We start from the raw sequence: 20,120 nt of genomic DNA, 5'->3' as shown, positions 1-20,120 counted from the left end.
GCATCCTGTTTCTCCCATGTTAAAAACAAAACAAAACAAGGCTGCTTAGGTAAGCTTAATTAGGCTTCAGCACTAACGCTAACTTCCATCTTTGAATAATTCCAACCCTTTATGCTAATTCAAGAAACATGAAATTGTAGTAGTAAAACAGATCCACATATACCTTACTAGTCTGCGAAATGCATTTAGGAAAGTGCTCTCTAAAGTCAGAAACAATCTTTCACTGATTCATTTATTTTATTTTTTTTTTCTTGAAACTGAAGCAATTTCATCAAGAATAACTCACCTTCTTCCAAGGGGAAAAGAGAAGAATTATGATAACTCATATGTCTTTGGAAGAGCTTTACCTGCTGTGATAAGCCTATTTGACTACATGGCTGCAAGAACAGTGACATTTTGACATCAATTCCCATAAGGATATCTCCTCCAAAGATTTGGTGTTCTTTACAGTTTAATTCAGTTGCCCTGTAGTGGAACTCCTGATGTCTGGATATTGCCTCTGCAGCTTTCTTTCTCATGGCCCAGGTTTTCTTCCACACATGACCATCATCCAACCTGACATGGCACTGAATGCTGGTTGATGAATGATAATTCTGCTAGGAAAAGTAACAAATGATATGATGTGAGATGACTAAAGCTTATTGACATCTTTCAAAAACTTAAAAAAAAAAAAAAAAAAAAAAAAACAAACTATTAAGCCATGTTTTAGCAACGTATACAAGTACTGGTCTCTAGACTTATGAATGTCTGATATTTTCTGGTCCTTTTCTTCTCAGACAGAGTTAGGTTCAGAATCACTGGAATGGGACCTGCTCTCTCATCAAGCACAGCTTTGCTAGCTGGTCTAGGGAAGAGACCGTCCTGCTTTGCTCTGTGCGGTGTGGCCTCACCTCAAGTCCTGTGTACAGTTTTGAGTGCCACAGTTTAAGAAGGACGTAAAACAATTAGAAAGTGTCCAAAGAAGGGCAACAAATATGGTGAACGGTCTAGAGAGCAAGACATATGAGGAGCGGCTGAAATCACTCAGTTTGTTCAGCCCACAGCAGGCCTCATGTTGGCCTGCAACTCCCTCATAAGGGGTGAGGCACTGAGCTCTGCTCCCTGGGGACAGTGACATGGTCCAAGCAATACTATGACGCTGTGACAAGGAGGTTCAGGTTGGATATTACATAAAGGTTCTTCACCAAAAAGGTGGTCAGGCACTGGAACAGGCTCCCCACAAGGCTAGTGGTGACAGCACTCAGCCTGCCAGTTCAGAAGTGTTTGCATAATGGTAATACACACACAGTTTGATTTTTGGGTGGTCCTATGTGGAGCCAGAAGTTGGACTCAATGATCCTTGCAGGTCCTTTCCAACTCAGGATATTCTATGATTCTATGATCCTCTCTGTGCATTGTCCCTTCTTTTCCAGGCAATTACTTCCCTTCCCTCCCCCCCCCCCCCCCCGTATATATGAGAGCTCTCCAGTATAAGCACACACTTCAGAGCTTAAGTTTTAATGTTCCATTAATGTCTAAAAAGCAGATTTATTTAGACTGAGCAATATATTATTCCCAAAATAGTACTGAAATCAATGAATTGAAAATACAACTGTCATATGTATTCTGTATCTATCATGGGCTGAGAAACTACAGATAGATCAGTCTGGGACCAGAATCTCTATCTGTTATACTTCTGATGCTAAAGAATTTCCTATCTGTGACTAGGTGGGACAAAATCAACTGAAATAGGAGTCAGTGGGAATACCTCATAGGATAATATATTACTTGACATGAGTAACGGTGGCAGAATGCACCCTATGGGAACTGCACAATAGAAGATTGGCACATTAAGTTGAAATACTCCCATTCCCCTCCCATGCAGTATTTCCTGATCCAGACTTGTCAGTGTACTTACAGCTTGACCTTCTGTTGTTCGTCCTATGTACTCCTGGGCATTTTTGTTGTTGGTGGTGGTGGTTGTTGTTTGTTTTTAAGCTGATTTTTTTTTCACTCAATATTCTATCAGGTTATTTACCATGAGTCTAAGTCACATATGAACCACCTTTGGGAAGAAGACACCTTATGTAAGGAAATTGTGTAGTTTTCCTTTTTAGGAAAAAGGGAATTTTAAAATAAATTTCTTAGTGGTTTCATAACCGTGATATGTTAACTAAGGGAGGCACCCATAGCCTAGTTATTCTAGGGTTAATCTAGTTAATCTTAGGGTTGCATGAATATCGTATTGCAGTACTCCTCTCAGATAGTGGGGAGGAATGGAAATGTCTTCTTTTTGGAAAATGATCAATCATTTAGCTGTGGGAAAGATTTCTTGGCATTTTATTATAGTATATGAAAATTACCTTCTCTTCAGTAAATATTGGGAAAAGATTTTGTCCAAGGTGTAGAATGATATGTATTCCTTGGCATATAACATTTTCCACAAACAGTAGAAGGAGTATTTGGAACTGTGAACAAGTTGCAAGCCTACTCCAGTTGACTCCTGTGATCTTGCCATTCGAATAAAGGAGCAATAGAAAAAAATGAGCAAAAATAAAATATCTGTTATAAATTTAGGTGTTGGAGAAATATTTCCAGAATAGCATATTGAGAATTATGCAGGGAGAGATTCATGAATGTGTGAGGAAACAGTCAAAAAAAAAAAAAAAAAAAAAAAAAAAACTTTCAAAAACTGTTCTAGACTAGACTAAAGCAGGTAAAAGAGCTAAAGTTATATAAAGATTTAAATCACAAAATTATTTATTAGATAATAGTAGTTTTCTATCTCATATGTATCATAGATTGTGTCAGCTTCTAGCAAGTTGGAATTGCCCAGTTTTAGCTAAAGATTGTATTCTAAAAAGTGGTAGACATGTTATGTTTTGCTCTTCTTGTAGTAAAATCAATGCTCTCCTCTATAAAATTAATTCAACATTTATTTGAGAAAATAAATGGAAAACTTTCACATCTGTTCTGAAATGTTTCTTATTTTCAGTAAGAAAAAATGTTAGGTATCATTTTAATTTCAGTGTCATATGAATTTATTTTCTTTTGGAATGCATTTTTCTGACAAGCTGAATAATCTCCTATTAGGAGAGGGGAGGGGGATTCAGTCTTTTCGCACTCCTGTACTCTGTGTTCTGTTACTCTGAATAGAATCCTATTTCCATTTCCTTGTGCTGCTACATTGATTGCATGAGAATGAACAGCAATACTTAGTCTTCATCTATACTTCCTAAATTGCTTCTTAATGCTAACGTGTTTGTTTTTTCTTGCAACCTTTCCCCTTCTTTCCCTTCTTTCTTTCTCTCCTTCTCCTTCCTTCCTTCCTTCCTTCCTTCCTGCCTGCCTCCCTCCCTCCCTCCCTCCTTTTTTCCCTCCCTCCCTCTCTCCCTCCCTCCCATATATATGTATTATACTCTCAATTACTTCCTTTTTTTTTTTTTTTTTTTTTCAAGGTAGACCTTAGTATGATTGAACTTGGGACTAAGCATCTATATCACTCAGATAGTAGATGTTTAAGGCTTTATTAAGTACATTAGGATCTTTCCTAAGTATTGTGTTTGCTATTTATGTTTCTTTTTATTTCGCCACTTATAAAAATTAGAGTTTTTCTTAGAGACATTTAGAGGAGCAACACTACAAACTCTAGACCTGATGCTCCTAACTGGTGGTTTGAATTTCTAATTTTAAATTTTGAAAGAGTTTAATCAGCGGGAGAACTTTTTCAGACCAGTAATGGTATCACAGATAAACTAGCACTTCTCTTATGTTCCTCCTCCTTCCTCTATTGAGGCAGGCACCTCAGAAGCAGCCTTGAATTTGGTATTAAATCAGGCACATGATTAGGACGAATACACTGTAGTAGTTTGGCTGAGGTTGGAAGGGACCTCTGAAGATCATCTTGTCAAGTAGGATCTCCTAGAGTACATTGCACAGGATGGCATCCAGGCGTGTTTTAAATATATCCAGAGAAGGAGACTCTCGTCTGGGCAACCTGTTCCAATGCTCTGTCACCCTCACAGTAAAGAAGTACCCCCTCATATTCAGCCAGAACTTTCTGTGCTTGCTCTGGAGAGCAGGTTAGGAAGTCATTAGTGGCAGATATTACGATAAGATTTTTCTTAATATAGTATTAATATATATTAATATATTAATATAGTATTGCTACCATCATCATTGTATTGCTATCATCATCAGTGTATTTATTTTATAGAATAGGCAGCAAAACAAAAATATTATATTTTGAAATCCTTTATTTCTAACTTTAAATTCAATAGTATGGCAAATGGCCAAGGAGAAAAAAGCCAGTTTTCTTCAAAAAAGTACTTTATTTCACATCAACCATTTGTCAGATGTTCTGTTGAAACATTATATCCTATATCAGAACTGTCTCTTGAGAATAATTGTTTGCTTTGGGGTCTTCAAGCAGCAATTCCGGAATCTCTGCAGGCAAGGTTATTTACAGAAAAACATGAGAATCATTTGGTCACTGCTGAAGTAGAGACTGTGGCACCTCTGCAGGGAGGGAGAACATAGAATCAGCAGCTACTTCTGAAGTCAGTAAACATAAAACAATAATAGTCATAGTAATTTACTATCAATAGCAATTTTGTACTATGTGAAGTGACATACTTTTTTATGATCAATTTATTTACTTGCTAATATTCTCTGAAAGATTGGAGATACACTTATACAAAAATAATGAGAGTAAACTGCCCATTTATCTGGAAAATGAGTGTGGATAAAGTTATTCCTAGGGAATAAGACACTACAGTGAGTGAGAATAACAGTTCATAACACTGAATGAAGAGTATGTATATATCACTGGGATAATTAAAAAAAAAAATAAAAAAAAATTCTAACATGGATAATGAAAATATCTCTTTACAGTTAAAATGAAAATATACTCCTAGGCATAAGTACAAAGTTTTCCAGGCTAGAGGCTGTATCTGAAACATCTGACTGTGCTTACTTGGTGAATTATTAAGTGAATGTTTGACCAATCTGTGAACAAATAAAGTACTACATTGAGAAACTGAAAGAGTTCTTTTTTGAGCTAGGATTTTGCATCTTTCAGAGCCACATTCTTGAACTGAAAAATGTAACAATAAAGTACAAGAAATCAATAAAATATACCACTGTTAAAGAAGAAGTAGAATTCAAGTTTAGGAGCCTTTTACTTCAGGATAAAACCCCTTCATTGCCAAATTCTTTGTAAGAATAATGAGGTCTTGTTGGGGTGGGACACATCTTAAAAAATAAATAAATTAACAATAATAATTCATAATTCTTAATTTAATTATTTTGATAGTAACTTGGATATAACTGAGCTTCCAATAGCTAGACTGATTTTTACTGCAATTAAGGTAAGAAGAGAAAATCTGATTGATAGAACTGGTAGAATTTAGTATTTTTTGGTTAGTCTCCTCAGGACACATTAAAATGGATTAATTGGAAGTGCTACATTTCAAATGGAGCTTCTTCAGCATGACTGCCTCATAAGATGAAGAAAATTAGCAAAATTGTTAAAGAAAATGGGTTTAAACTCATTGTTTGTCCTGTTGATGGAATCAGCTTGGATTTCTTGTTCGTGTCCTATTCAGTGCAGATATCAGTTTTTTGTCATTCACTGAGTTCCGGTTGGACTCTTTAGTGGGACTGCGTAAACTGAAATGCCTCAGTAAAGGTTTTTTTGTGTAAAGTCTGGACTTCAAACAATGCCAGTGCACAGGTTCACAGAAGCTTTATAGATAACTTGCAAATTAAGAAATTTCCAAAGTGGTACAGCATGGTAAGGCTTGTAACTCATGAGTTAGAGTTCAGTACACACACAAAAAAAAAGAAGATCACCTAGGATGAACCAGCTAATTATTTAGGTCATGCCAAACTGCCAAAAATGCATTTGAAAAACTTGCATAAAAATTATGGTCCAAGTTCTATCCCTGACTCCAGTCAACTTCAGTTATATCTGCATGTATGGATCTGGAGGCAAGATTTTGCTCTAAGTCATGACTCCAATCATTGTTAAAATAAAGACAAAGGTTTTCTCTGGTTTACCTGCACTCAAACAGTTGAAATTTGTTCAAAAAACATAGTAAAACTCTGACATTTAATGCTTCTACCATTGTGTTCTGCCATATAACAAACAAATATCATTATTCCATTACTATACAATGACACTGATGCTTTTGGTTGCTGCTGAATAAAAAAAAAATACAGTAGCATTTTATTTTAACTCAGTGGAATCTGGGCCTGTACACTAAACACAATAGTTCTCCTGTGTGTGCTTGGTAATGAAGCCAAGACTAATTTTGGTATCCATTTTGTGTAAAAGCTTAAATAGGAAGCCACTTGCTCTTTTTATTTGCTTACTTTTGACAGCATAACAGTTCATTTATCTTCTTAAGAAATCTCTGTGCAAGTCAGATGAGGGATTAAGACCTAAAGACCAATATAGGAGTGCACAGGGAAATGGAAAGAGTATTTACGTAGCCGTTTTGGTGGAGAATTGAGAGCACATATGTTATGTCCATTTTCACAAACGTGTATAACATTTTCACTACAGATAATCTGCTTAGTAAACAAGAATTGGAAAAATGGGAGTGCAGTATTTCAAGAAACCTATATGTGACTCTCCCAATTGCTCTCTAGTGTTTGTGGTACATACATTTGAAATTGTTTATGGATTTTGATATGATTTTACTGTGAAACCTAACCCTGACATTTCATTTCAGCGTGACTTAAAGTTGAGAACTTTGTTGTGTAATTAAGTACAGTAGGTCACTGTGCAGTGTGGCAATGCTGTTTTCTAGTGTACACTGTACTGAATCCATAGTGCAGCATTAATTGCTAGGTAAGGTCATTAATATTTTGAATGGTTGTAAGTGGTTTTGCATAAATGCCAGCAATAAGGAAATGGTTTTATGTTTTATTGTTATGCATTTTTAATATGAATGCACTCTCACCATAAAGCTTCTAACAAAAATTAAAGTACTTTCTGAATCTTACTGCGCACTTTGGAAGTCTCTTTCCTTATACGCTATGGCTTTACTTTCTTTTATTTGCATGAATTCTGAATAGATTGTTGTTGTTGTTTATATTCATTTATCAGTGACCTACAGCATTTTTGTCTTTTCCTGATTGACTTTCTTTTCTTAAGATTAACTCAGTAAAAATCGTGGCAGAGATACTCTATGACTCTTCAGAAAAACAGTCAGTGTCTTCAACGTTACTTCTTAAATGCCTTAAACATTATTTCTTTTTTTTTGCAAATTATACCCAGAGAAAATGCTTAGTCTCAACAGTCTTTCCCTGAATAGTAGATTTCCTTTCCCAGTGGGACAATACGGAAAACTAGTCTAGGCCTGTCAATGGCCAATACCCAGTTGTTATAATATGCAGATACTCTTAAATGAATGGGCAGAATATTTTCTTTTCATGTTTTACATCTTATTACTCATTAGACAAATGTTAATGTTCGTATTACATTTGTAACTCTTGTTAATATACAGATAAACTGATTTTGTGTTTAAGCATCAGAGTGATTCCCTGGTCTATAACACAAATGTTTTGTTTTGTTCTGTTTTGTTTTGTTGTTTGTTTGTTTGTTTGTTTGTTTTAAATGGTAATTGTATACATCATTGTAAGCTAATGGTTGTGACTACTTTGACAGTTCATCATTATTAATTAAACTTAAAACAAAATAATGTAATTGTCCTAAATTTCTCATCAGGAAAAGGCAATCTGAGTATGAGACAGGCACAGGTACTTCGATTGGTGACTATACTAAAAGATTTCTGCAGTATAACAAATTCATAGCTATTTCTTTACAAATGTTACAGACTAAGAAATATGTCAAAATGTTAATCATGTAATTAGGTAGTTAACCAAGTATTTAATCATAGATTCTATTACTAACATTTACATTCCACTGGTGCTTTACAATATAATGTTATCTTGGTCTTCAGTATTATTGTCACCAAACTTTTAGAGCACTACTTTCTGTAATAGAATAAGACATTTATCTTGCATAAAGGAGTTTAAGTGGGTAGGGAATGATTGCAGAAACCCATCAGAAGATGTCTTTAATGAGATCCATATGGTCACCATATGATGCTACATCTTTCACTCTATCCTTAGAATCCACACAATGTTTGTAAATTAATTTTTCTTTTTGCAGAATTTCTAAAGGTAAACAAATGCCTTTCTCACAGTTGTCTCTAAAAGCAACAGTTTTCATGGCAAGAAAGCTTGAATATTTGACCTTACAGATATAAGAATGCCATTGTATCATGTATATATGTATATGGATATGTATCAGAGACAGCAAATATTTCTGTGTTAGTAGGATAGTATGCACAAGTGTGTGGTACATAAACATTTTAAAACATTTATATACAATTTTATGTGTAGAATGGAACTAATGAATACATATAAATTCCTGGAAACAGACAAGTGATTTAAGGCAAAAACCCATAGAAAAAAACTATTTTTTGCTATTGTAGTAATGCTCAGTATTCTCTGTAAAGGGTCATGGTCTAATTGCACAGAGAAACAGATAAGCATATAAGGAAAAATTCTCTATTCCAACAAGTTTACAGACTAAGATGACAAGCTATTTCAAAAGGTAATAGTATAATGTAAAAGAAACTCACTTAAATATGCATCTGTATATATAAACATATTTATGCATATGTATATGTATACAAACTTACACTGTGAAATCCGTACATTCACATTTTGCAATATACTGCATTCTCTTCTGTGAATTTAAATATATATATATATATATATATATTCACCCTAATACGATATAATCTTACATTCAATTTTAAAAATAAACTGTATATTAATTCTTCTCAGCCTGTCTCCTAATGAGCTAACATCTTGTAGGGACCATTAAAATATCAGTTCTTAAGTGATGTGAAGATACAGTTCTGTTGCTGTTTTTAGATTGAAGTGTTCACCTAAGTGACACATCACGAGCGCAGGAGTAAAGATAGTTTGGGGAAGAGCAAACAGGATCAGTGTGATTCTTAAAACAGTAAAGCAAAGATGTTTCATTACAAGAAAAACAGGTAATATAGATCTCAGGTGGACCTTAAAGAGAATAAGAAATACAAATATGGTAACCTGAATGGGTATTTCTTTCCCTTCTGTTCAGTTAGGATGTTCTAGCAGTCACATAGCACCAGATGACTGCTCTGTCTTATACTAAACATTGAAAAATATGACAATATTTAACAGCACCTTCCTTTTCTCATAAGGCCTTATAGTATATGAAAAGAATTGAATGTCCAACAGAAATTACTGTTTTAATATTATTCCTTGTTAATTGTAATCTTAACGACGTTTGTTATGGCAATTAGTTTGATAAATCATTGTATGAATTAGTAAAAGGCATCAGACTTTATTAAACACCTGGAATCAAAAAATGGGATTTATCCTTTCAGGCTGACTCCTACAGCTCTTCGTAGCTATGCCCTCAGTCTTCCGTCATCTCTACTTTATCTGGAAGCTTCTGCAGTGAATGCTAGATTCAGAAATTTCATATTAGTACCTTTGTCAAGAACAATGATGATTTTGCAAAAATAATTTTATAAACACAAGTTTGTATGAAAATTTTCTTCAGAATATCTACAAATTCTCATCAGGAACAGTAAGTGAATATGTACTTAATGAAAATATTACATTAACAAATTATTCTGCATATAAATCTGAGGACTGCATAGGTCCTTAGTCTCTTGAGACTTCTGTAGAACTATGCTGTAGCTGTTAAATTTATTTAGCATCTTGATTTATTCTGGGTTTAATTCTACAAGTCCTGCTCAGGTTAAGAAATATTGACTTCTACAGATAATCTTTGCACTTGGTGCAAAATATTCAAACTTAGTTGTCTGACATTAGGCACCTGAACAAGTGGCCTGGTCCCAGGCACGTGGAAATAAGCAAGTTTCATTTCCTGGACAATAACCTTTAGCTCACATTCTGTAGATACTCTGATTTTTTTAAAAATACTAGATATTTTAAAATCCCATCACACTCAGTGCCTCTTAAAAACTTGCATTTTTTTATATTCTTAGTTTTATTGTGTTTGTTTTTAGGCTGTGATATTATATTATTACAACTCATTTCTCATTTTTCTTAGATTTTCTTCCAAGTAATGGACCAAATTAAAAAAGGTGATTTATGGCAGAGTATCAGATCATAAAACTGTAGCTTGTATATTAAAAAAAGAGGCTAACAGTGATTCTAATGAAAAAGCGTCAATGTATTTTCAAGTCCCATCATTGCCGATTCAAGAAGAATCAAGGAATGAATGCCCTGAGATTGGTTCATAAACTGTTAACATGTTGAGATCTGCATTTTCTCTTGTGTGTTCTCAAACTTGTAGTGCCCTTTGGAAAAGAAAATAATTGTTTTTGACATTATTTGACTGACTTGATTCAAGCAGGCCATAATTACAGTGCTGATCAGGTTTCCATAGACTGCTTGAATTCAAGCAGGAATACAACATGTGGAAACATGATGGCTAATCACAAACAGATACACTACACAGATTTTTCCCCAATTCTCATTCTATGCTTCACTGAAGTTACTTCATATTTACAATTGTGTAAAAGAAGAAGAAGACGAAAAAAAAAGGTAACAATGTAATTACCACTGGAGAAAAGGCTGCTAGTAGCACTGGCAGAAAAGCCGTCACTGCTTTAATGCTATTAAAGCAGACAAAAAAGTACGTGCATATATTTTGATCAGTAAAGAATCAGTTTTCTAATTCTTATTTAAAAAAAAAAAATCACAAAAAGAATGAACATGTACAGCGGAAGAAAAATGAGGCCTCTTTTATCCTATGAGGCATTTGTCAGGCTTGTGAAGGACAAGATGCAAAACATTAAAAAGTCTTTGGGGGAGGATTGTTTGAATCTTCGTGTATACTCTATGTATCTTTCAGTGACCCAACAAAATAGTGGGACAAGAGCATTTAGCAAAAACCTTAGGATGGGAATGAGGGGAAAAACAAACAAACAAACAGTAATTCAAAGGAGAAAGGGTAGGGTAGGTTTTATAATAAATAAATGAACATTTGTCACAGTTGAACAAGAAGGTGAAACTAAGATGACAGCATGAACAGATTTTCAAAATTAATTTTAGGAGATAAGGAAAAAAGTTTTGGATATCCAGCTGCCATGATGGTTCCTAAATTTTTTTTCCAGTAGCACAGAAGAGGGAGGACAAGAATAATGGCGATAAGAACTGTATTTAATTTTGAAAACTAGAAGTGTTCATATTGTCTGAAAGGCAATCAGAAATGATAGCAATGATAATTGCATCTTTATTATTGTAATTTTTAAAATGGGTGGGTTTATTATGGTTGGACTGGATGATATTGGAGGTCTTTTCCAACCTTAATGATTTTATGATTCTATGATTACTGTTTGTTTATTTGTTTGTTTATTTTCCTTCCTGTTTCTGGCTATCCAATTGGACAACCCTAGTAGTTTTCTTTGGGTTTTCTTTAGGTCCAAAGTTAGGGAATTTCATTTACTTGTGTATCATCAGCAATGGTATCAACTTAATAAAACAGTTATACTTGGCTAACCAAGTATGAGTGCTGCAAAGAGACTATGAAAAAAAAAAAATTGCATATACTGTTGTTATTATTTATATTTCCACTGTTCCTGATAATTGGATCACAAACCAAATATTCACTACAGCAAGTGTTGTACAAAGTCTTAAAGGTGAGGAAAAAAAAAAAGACCAAAAGAAGGCCACTGTATGTGTACTTTAAGTCAAGAAAGAAAATACAGCAGTTGAGGAAGGAGTAGTAAAATAGTAGTGGTCCCTGTGTCTGTAGCTACTGAACTGTTTCTAGTTCTGAAACTACTGAATTGTTTCTAGGTGTTTCTAGGTGTCCAGGTTGGTGAATGCCCCAAAAGGAAGACCTCTGGAATAGGGATCAAGAGAATGGGTGTGGGGAGTGTTGACTAATAGAAAGGCTTATCAGAGGAAGCCTGTATTTCAACAGGAAGAAAAAAAAAAAAAAATGGTACTTAAATTGACAACTGAATGTTATGAAGTAGGAGTGCATGGATGGATTCATACAGGAAGCTAATGTGATCAAATACTCAGATATGAGAAAGATGTCTACCACAATATCTGAATCAAATATGACCTGGGTAGACATATATAAATATATATGTATATATATATATATATGTATATATATATACATATATAAATATATATATATATATAAATATGTCTACCCAGGTCATAGGACATATATATATATGTCTTTAAGTCTGTCCTCAAGTTACAGCTACAGCCTTGACAGCGACCTGCTTTTGATTGTTTCTTAACACAAAATATTTTTGATCAATAATATAATTTTAATGGTTGAAACTAAATTTTTGCTCTCAGATTATAGTCTTATACAAGTTTAAGGGAGAGAAAGGAAAAATACCATTGCAAATAAAGTATGATCAAAGTAGGTTCTCTTGAATTAGTTTCAATGCATACAAATGTATTTTCTTTCTAAAACACTCTTTAGGAATTCACCAGACAATACAGAATTCTTACAGAAAATGCAGAAATAGATCACACTTCAGTTGACATAAAATATTACCATTTGTCAAGTATCTTTTTCTTTTTTTTTTCTTTCCCTTTTTTATTTTTATTTTTTAAACCTTTTATCTTTATTTTCCTTCATAGCCAAATTTTATTTTGTAGGATGTAATTCAACATTTTTGTATTCTGTCCAATATAATTTATGTAACTTTGTCTGCTCACTTTGATAATGAAAGAAAAAAAAAGTATGAAACAAAATTTTATTGCATTTTCTTTGATAAAATAATTCTTTTGACTCTTATATTACATTGAATTTGGTTTAAGGTTATTAAAGTAAATTACATCTTTCAGAAGGTGACAAAAACTGCAAAAGCACACACACTTTCTTAGTACTCTTTAGTTTACTACAGCTAATGGTATTGTAGATTGTGACTGATAGATAAGTCAAATGAGGCAGCTAACTATTGTTGCATTCTTTCTTCCTAGATCTGCCAGTGATATACATTTGTTATTTTGTTCATGAGTGGCTCAATTTTAGGATCATTCTGAACACAAGACCATAAAACAAAAAGCTTCAGTGAAATCCAAATCTCACGTGTCATCACTTTGGCATCAGTTTTGAACATAGTTTGTGAGAATATTCTATACTGATGAATTCTCATGAATTTTCACCTCTTGGTTATATACTCCTCTTCCTCCCAAATTATACACAAGTTTCAGCAAACCTAAATTTAAGGTTTTTGGAAGACTACTAGCAACAATAAAACCAACCATTGGAGGATGTGAACTGTCTGAACTGCCAATACTAGTTCTCCTGAAAGATTTTCCTGTCTTCCTTTCCTTTTCCTTTCCTATTCTGCACTTTGTTGTTGGTCTTCTTTTAGCAGAGACCATTATGTGAGTGGAGGACTTTCTGTCATGAACAAGTGAGGAATGAGGGAAAACCATATCTTTCTATAAGGTAGCTCTAGATACAGATTTAGATTTCCATGTTTTCTGATGTAACCTGCTAATTCCCCTTGTCATTTGGAATATCTCTTCCTGTTCCCCTATTTCATCTCCACTGTGGTTATCTCTTTCTCTCTCCCTCTCTCTCTTTTTTTTTTTTTTTTTTTTTTAATTATGGAAATGCTGTATCTTGGCTCTTCCTAGTTAAAATAGTCTTTTAAGTGTTGCTGTTTCAAAGCTCATTATATAGTTGGAAAGCACAATATATACAAAGGTGTTGAAGAACTAACTCTGCTCAGATTTATCGTATCTTTGATTGACTGGGGAAATGACTTTCAGTTGACATCTGAGCCAACAAGTTAGCTGAAATAAAATTTTGCTTAATACCTTTGCATCAATAATCTAGGCGCAGCATCATTGATTGAGAAAGTCTGATCAATAGAGTATTACTGACTGCCTAACTGTAACTTTGCCAGACTTTTTTGTTAATTCTGCTGATGACCTTCGTACCACTGCTTTTCAGGTTCACCATTTTTTTCCCTTTGAAATTCAATTTGCTCCATTTGCTATTATTTAAGGAATTTACACATCCAATTGATTTCATTCTACCTTATACAATATGAGTTTAGGATATAAAAGATTGTGCAAGCTTGGGACAAAGCTTCTGTAGCTACAAATTAGAATCTTTCTGAGAAACTTCACCTTAGGGAAGACAATCTGTGGAAATCAAAAAAGGGGAATATAAAAACATTTATTTTAACCCTGTGCATACTCTAGCATTTTCATCTCCATGGATTTATGTTCAGTATAGATGAAGTAGCAAGTAAGAAAGGGAATAATAATTTCAACCAGTCCAAGACAATCATTCAAGAAAAAAAATATATTACAAAAATAATGAAAAAGATTCCAAACCCTAACTAATCACTCAAATAGGAACACTACATTCTGTTCCTTTAAATATTTTCTCTCACAGTCCATTTTTGTTGTGATTTACATTAGCCCTTGTTTCTGTCTTTGTGACATTCTTCAAACTATCTCCATTCACACTTTGATGGAACAAAACAACTATTTCTTTGAAAGTTATTTAGCAATTTGGGATTGCTTCATTCAGTGTCCCCTCAGAATACATAATGCTTCCCTTATGCACGGACAAGACTGAATGCAATGTCTAGATGTATTTGTCTTGTCTAACTACATGGTGAGAAAAATGCATTGTTATTTTGTTACCTTTCTGATATAAATTTCTGGGCTATGTTTTCATGGTTATGAAGACATTAGAAGCAAAGTATGCTAAAATTCATCCATTTTTCTATGTACTGGATTGTCCTATTAACATTTTATTGCTTGTGGTACATACATACCATACATAGCTCTATATAATTTTCCAATATGTGGAATTAGATCTTTTGCTAGATGTGTGGAACATGTAGAACAGGCAAGGAGAATAGTAAACTGGTTTGTTCTGAGGCTGCTCCCAAGTCTCCATGTAAACCTCTTCAGAGGTTCAAGATATTCCAAGTTAAAAGACTGTATCATTAAAATGAAGACAGCCTTAATGATGTTATTTTTCTCCTTGTCATCCTATGAAGAGTTGACTCATCATTATAGGCTCTTCCACACTCATAGATCTTCCCAACATTGGTTATAACAATTTTCTGAGTGTCTTTGTACTGCATAACACAAAATGGCTTTAATATGCTGTCTGGGATAGAAAATACAGACCTTACTAGCAAGAGGGTATCATATTGCTCCGTTAATCTGCCTGACCTTGATTTTAGAGTGAGATGAAGACATCTGTATTCCATGTAAATGACTAAAGAAAATGTCACATCTTGGGAGATGGCCAAATTTGCCCACCTTCTCACCTATCTTAGCACTGCCTAAGTGCAAAAGGCAAATACTTGAGAGTATTCATGTTTACATGATTCAGGCTTGAAGGTACATATGCTATAGGACTGTTTAACAGTAAATTAAATTTAGAGAAATGTAATTCAGGTTAACATTAATATTAATGTTTGGAAAAAGATAATGACATCATTGAAACTTGATAAATGTATATGGTGTATTAGATGGTATTAGCTCTAAGACAACATTTATTCATATTTTCCTTCTCCATTCTTCCCAGGATGCTGTCACTGTTCACAGTACAGACCAAGTCTGAACAATACCAAATCTTCTGTTATGATGGCAGATCCAGTGAAAGGAAAGCATGTTGAATAGATGCCTTCATTTCTGGAGGTGATATATTTAGGTTAAAAATAAACATATTACTGAGACTTTGATGATTTACATGATGTTTCTTGATATTGTACTTCATCAGTTCTTAAAAATCAGGAAAACAAACAAACAAAACAAACAAACAAGCAAACAAACAAAACAAGCAAACAAACAAACAAAAAACAAAAAAAACAAAAAAACAAAAAAAAAAAACACGGAAAGCCAAATGACAAAACTGGTGGAAGATTATATCTAAAAAAGTTCCCAGCTTGGCACTGTGTCTCCAGAAGAGTTTGTTTCTGGATAGCTACTTATGAAAAATTCTTCACAATTTGTAAATGGCTAAAATATCATTTAAAGGTGGGATAAGATAATATTTTAAATGCTTTTAGTCTCTGTGCTGACATAGTAAATGAAAGCATAGTAATGCCATTTTGTTGATAATTTAATTAGTGCAAAAGTATTATCCATTTATCAATTTTATTTTATGTATCTAATGCCTGATTAGAAATATAAATAGAATTTAGCAAGTCCTGGGGAGAGTGGATGGTGCAAGGCTCCCCTCTATTAAAGCATTATTTGAAGTGTTTTTTAATTATGGAACATATTTTAGTTCTGTGTAATAGTAAAACAGTAGGGTCTGTGGCAATTCTTCTTAGCACAAATTATTTTAAATGCTGGATTATCACCAGGTGTGGTGTCTACTGTACTGTAATGTGTTTATTCATCTAGCTTGTTAATTTCCCCTCACCCCCGCATCTTTTTTTTTACATTAGCTTTAAGATATGCAGTATTTGAAAGGTCCTACTGAAGTCAGTACAAACAATAAGACTTGCTCTTGGTACCTACAATTCCAGGATCTGACTCTTTAATTTCTTGAAAGCTTTGCAACGCTGTTGCCTGGGCCTGCCATTTCATTAGTTATTCATCATCATAATGACTGTATTTATTATTACTTCTAAAAATAGGTAATGATGGCAGTATTTCATCTAATGGATTTGATTTGTCCCTGCTTGAAAACGTTGATCTGTCACTTACAGTAGGTTTACAAGACTGCAATATTTTCATGTTAAAGTTGTTTGTGCTTTTAATTTTCTCATCATTAAAGAGTAGTAGGCTTTTGGTATATAGATTTCTGTTTGGCTTAACTAGGATTATATGTTTATCATTTGAATGTCCATCCCTAAATACTAGCTATGTAAGTGAAATAGAATAGAATTTTACTATCAGGTTCTGTGATTTTGAATCTTTGGGTTTGTTTGGTCCTCTGTTTTTCAATTAGCAGGATAAGAAAACTTCCTGGTTTCATGTAGAAATATATTTGCAAGAGGCTTTAATAACCCTCCATGCAATAGTTTACAAAACAAACAAAAACAAAAAAAAGGTGCTGAAACCCTTTAATGTAAGGTTTGATGGCCTGATTATGTTATTTATGTATTAAGATGTACATGGCTTTTTTAAAAACCCTGTGAAAAATAAAAGGGATAGATTTAAGTGTTTCATTTAGAAATGATTATTCATACACCAAAAAAAAAGCTTTTGCTTCTTCTTCCGATCTAGTCATTTTGCATTTTTTTCAGCAGCTGTGGAACTATTTGCTCCTCTTGTAGAAATAGCCATGTACTGTATATCATGTTATGAGGAGAGAAAGAGGAAATCCAGACTGCACATTAGAAATTAATCCATCGGAGTACAGCTATAATTTAGTTTTCTGAAACTTTCTGTATTCTATAGCTCCCTACTGCCTGCCTTTGCTTCTTTCCTTCTCTGAGATCTATAGAGCTGTTAAAACTAACTAAAGTTGCCTGAGCACTGAATTTGCTACTTTATGATAGACAACTGTGAGAAAGTCTTAAACATTGGGAGCAGGCTAAGGAAGGAACATACTAGGGAAAGACCCCAGTTACATGGTTTGAACTGTATGTATGTTTATACAGCTTGAAGGAGCAACATTGAATTAGGTAGATCATAAAGCAGACTGAATGATGCCAAGAACTCATTTAGTCCACACACATTGCATGCCACAGAATAGACTTTAAACTTTTGCCTAAATGTCAACTAAAATATGTAAACCATGAATGTCCCGCTTCTGCTATGGTCCATTGGCAAATCTGCTGCACAGCCTTGTCTGCACTAACAAGTTGAAGGAATGATCAACTTGATGTGACTGTTTATATGTGTCACACTAAACATGAAGGAAATGGTTTCACAAATAGGACTACATCTCTCTGTTTCTTTTGTAACTTTACATGATTTATGGATTCATGAATCAGGGGATACTGGATCTCTTCCGTGTCACTGGTGGGATCTAGGTGCAAAACATTCCTAAATAAACAAATAACCAGAATCAAGGAATTTTTGTTTGTCTCCTGTTATGATGGTGTTGACATGATCTCTATTGTGGACTACAAATATGGCTGACATCTATAATTCATTCTGGGTCACACACATCTATTTTGCAATAAAAGAGTTATCTTTTGAAATTATTATACAACCTGTATGTTTGTACCAAAAATACGTAACAGATACATCTGCAATGACCAGTGTAGCTGGCAAAATTTAAGTCCTCAAATACTCTTCACAGGCATCCTACTTCAAACTCTGTGCAGGACTTAGAGCAGATGTTCTGGAGACCTCATTGGTCCTTCAGACTTTATGCCAGAAGAGCCCTCACTAGTTTCTGTGAGAATCTGGACGTTATGAAGACTGGGTCTGAGTTCTGCTGTCAATGCATTGTTTGGCCTCAGTATGGGCAGAAGGTTTTCTTACAGTCAGGACTGCTAGTCTAATGAAGTATGCTACATTTACTTACAAATCTGAGCTTCTGGTATCCAAAGAGCACAGCTATAGTAAAGTACGATTTCTTGCAGTCATCCATTCAGCATATTCCTATGAATAGCATTATCTGTTTCTCTTTTTGATGCATAAATGTTTAACTAAGCTTTCATTTGTTCATTTTTGAGAGTCATAAACACATTCAGGTGCCTCGTGGAATGAAATGCTGAATGAATCAAGACAAAATTTCTCAGCACCGGGACTTAGACTCAGAAAAAAAAATCAGTATTTCAGTATTAAAAAAAAAAAAACAACAACTACTGAAGAGTTAAACAGGTTCATTGTTTGAGTTATGCTTGTGAAGATGTATTATAGCAGTTGTATATACTTTGTTGTTGTTGTTTGAAATAAATACAGTACAGTAACTGGACAAGGTAGTTTAAGTTGGTGATCACCAATGGTTAGATCCATCTAAGACAGAAAAATGCTGTGAGACGTTGTATTCACTCATGCAGAGACTGGAAATGTACTTCTGGATATTGAACTGCAAGTTTGGGATGTCTTTCAGAAACACAATCATTTGATTTATTCTGAAAAAAAAATAAAAATAAATAACGTGAGAAAACCTTTATCATCAGATTTGTAACTTCCTTTTTTTTTTCAGGCTACTGACTGGATCATGCAGGAGCTGTTGATCTCAGTTTCTGCTCCTTACCCAGAATTGTCTTAGGTCATGTTTGGAAATGCTAGACAAATAGAAGAAATGTCTCATTTTCAGCTTATAGGTTTATGGATAAGTTATTGCAAGGTATAAAGGTATAACCGTCCATGTTGCATCATTTCAGAGGTGAAAGGTAGCCTATTCTAAATAGGTAATGTGATTTAGTCTATCCCTCAGTATAACTACTGCAGTAGAGAGGGTGTGGAAAGTTAATTACTGGGGAAATACCTCCCTGGGGGAGGGTAGCAGTTAGAATAGGAAGTTGTATAAATGGATGCTGGCTTTCAATATAGTCTCCTTTTGGATTTTCATGTGAGTTAGTCAAGTGTTGATGGTTCTCTTTCTTTTGCCACTTTCTCTGCACCCAAAAAAGGAAACCTGACCTGCAAAGTGCATGTCAAGGACTTGTGTGGGACAGAAGTGTAGAGCTGGAGAGGGTTTCTGGTGGCTTTTAAACTATTGGAATGGACTTCCAGTTACTGACATCTTTTCCAGAATTCAAACTCAGTGGTTTAATTACAGAATTACAGAATTTAACAAATTTACTTCAATTTACTTACTTGGTTTAACTCAGTTTATCAACTTACATTGTTGATAAACAGCTTAAATCATAGTGAGGCAAAACTATTGTTTATGTTCAAAATCTAAGCAGCCTTTAAAAGTTTTGCAATTATTTTTGCCAGGATGCTTGATAAAATAAGGAGTCTAATTATTTCTGAAAGTTTGAATACTGTTATTTAAAACTATTTGTAGCTCTTGAACACTTTATTCCTTCATTGGGAATAATTTGTCCTCCTAATATATAGACCCTATGTATAGCTCCCTCTAAAGGTGACAGTGTTAATTTTGTTGTTGGATACAGCAAATTCTGTGTGCTAAAGTGAATGGGCTGAGCAAACAGAGTAGA

The sequence above is a fragment of the Anas acuta genome, chromosome 6 (genome assembly GCF_963932015.1).
Source record: "Anas acuta chromosome 6, bAnaAcu1.1, whole genome shotgun sequence".
Lineage (NCBI taxonomy): Eukaryota > Metazoa > Chordata > Aves > Anseriformes > Anatidae > Anas > Anas acuta.
Note: the sequence above shows the minus strand (reverse complement) of the source record.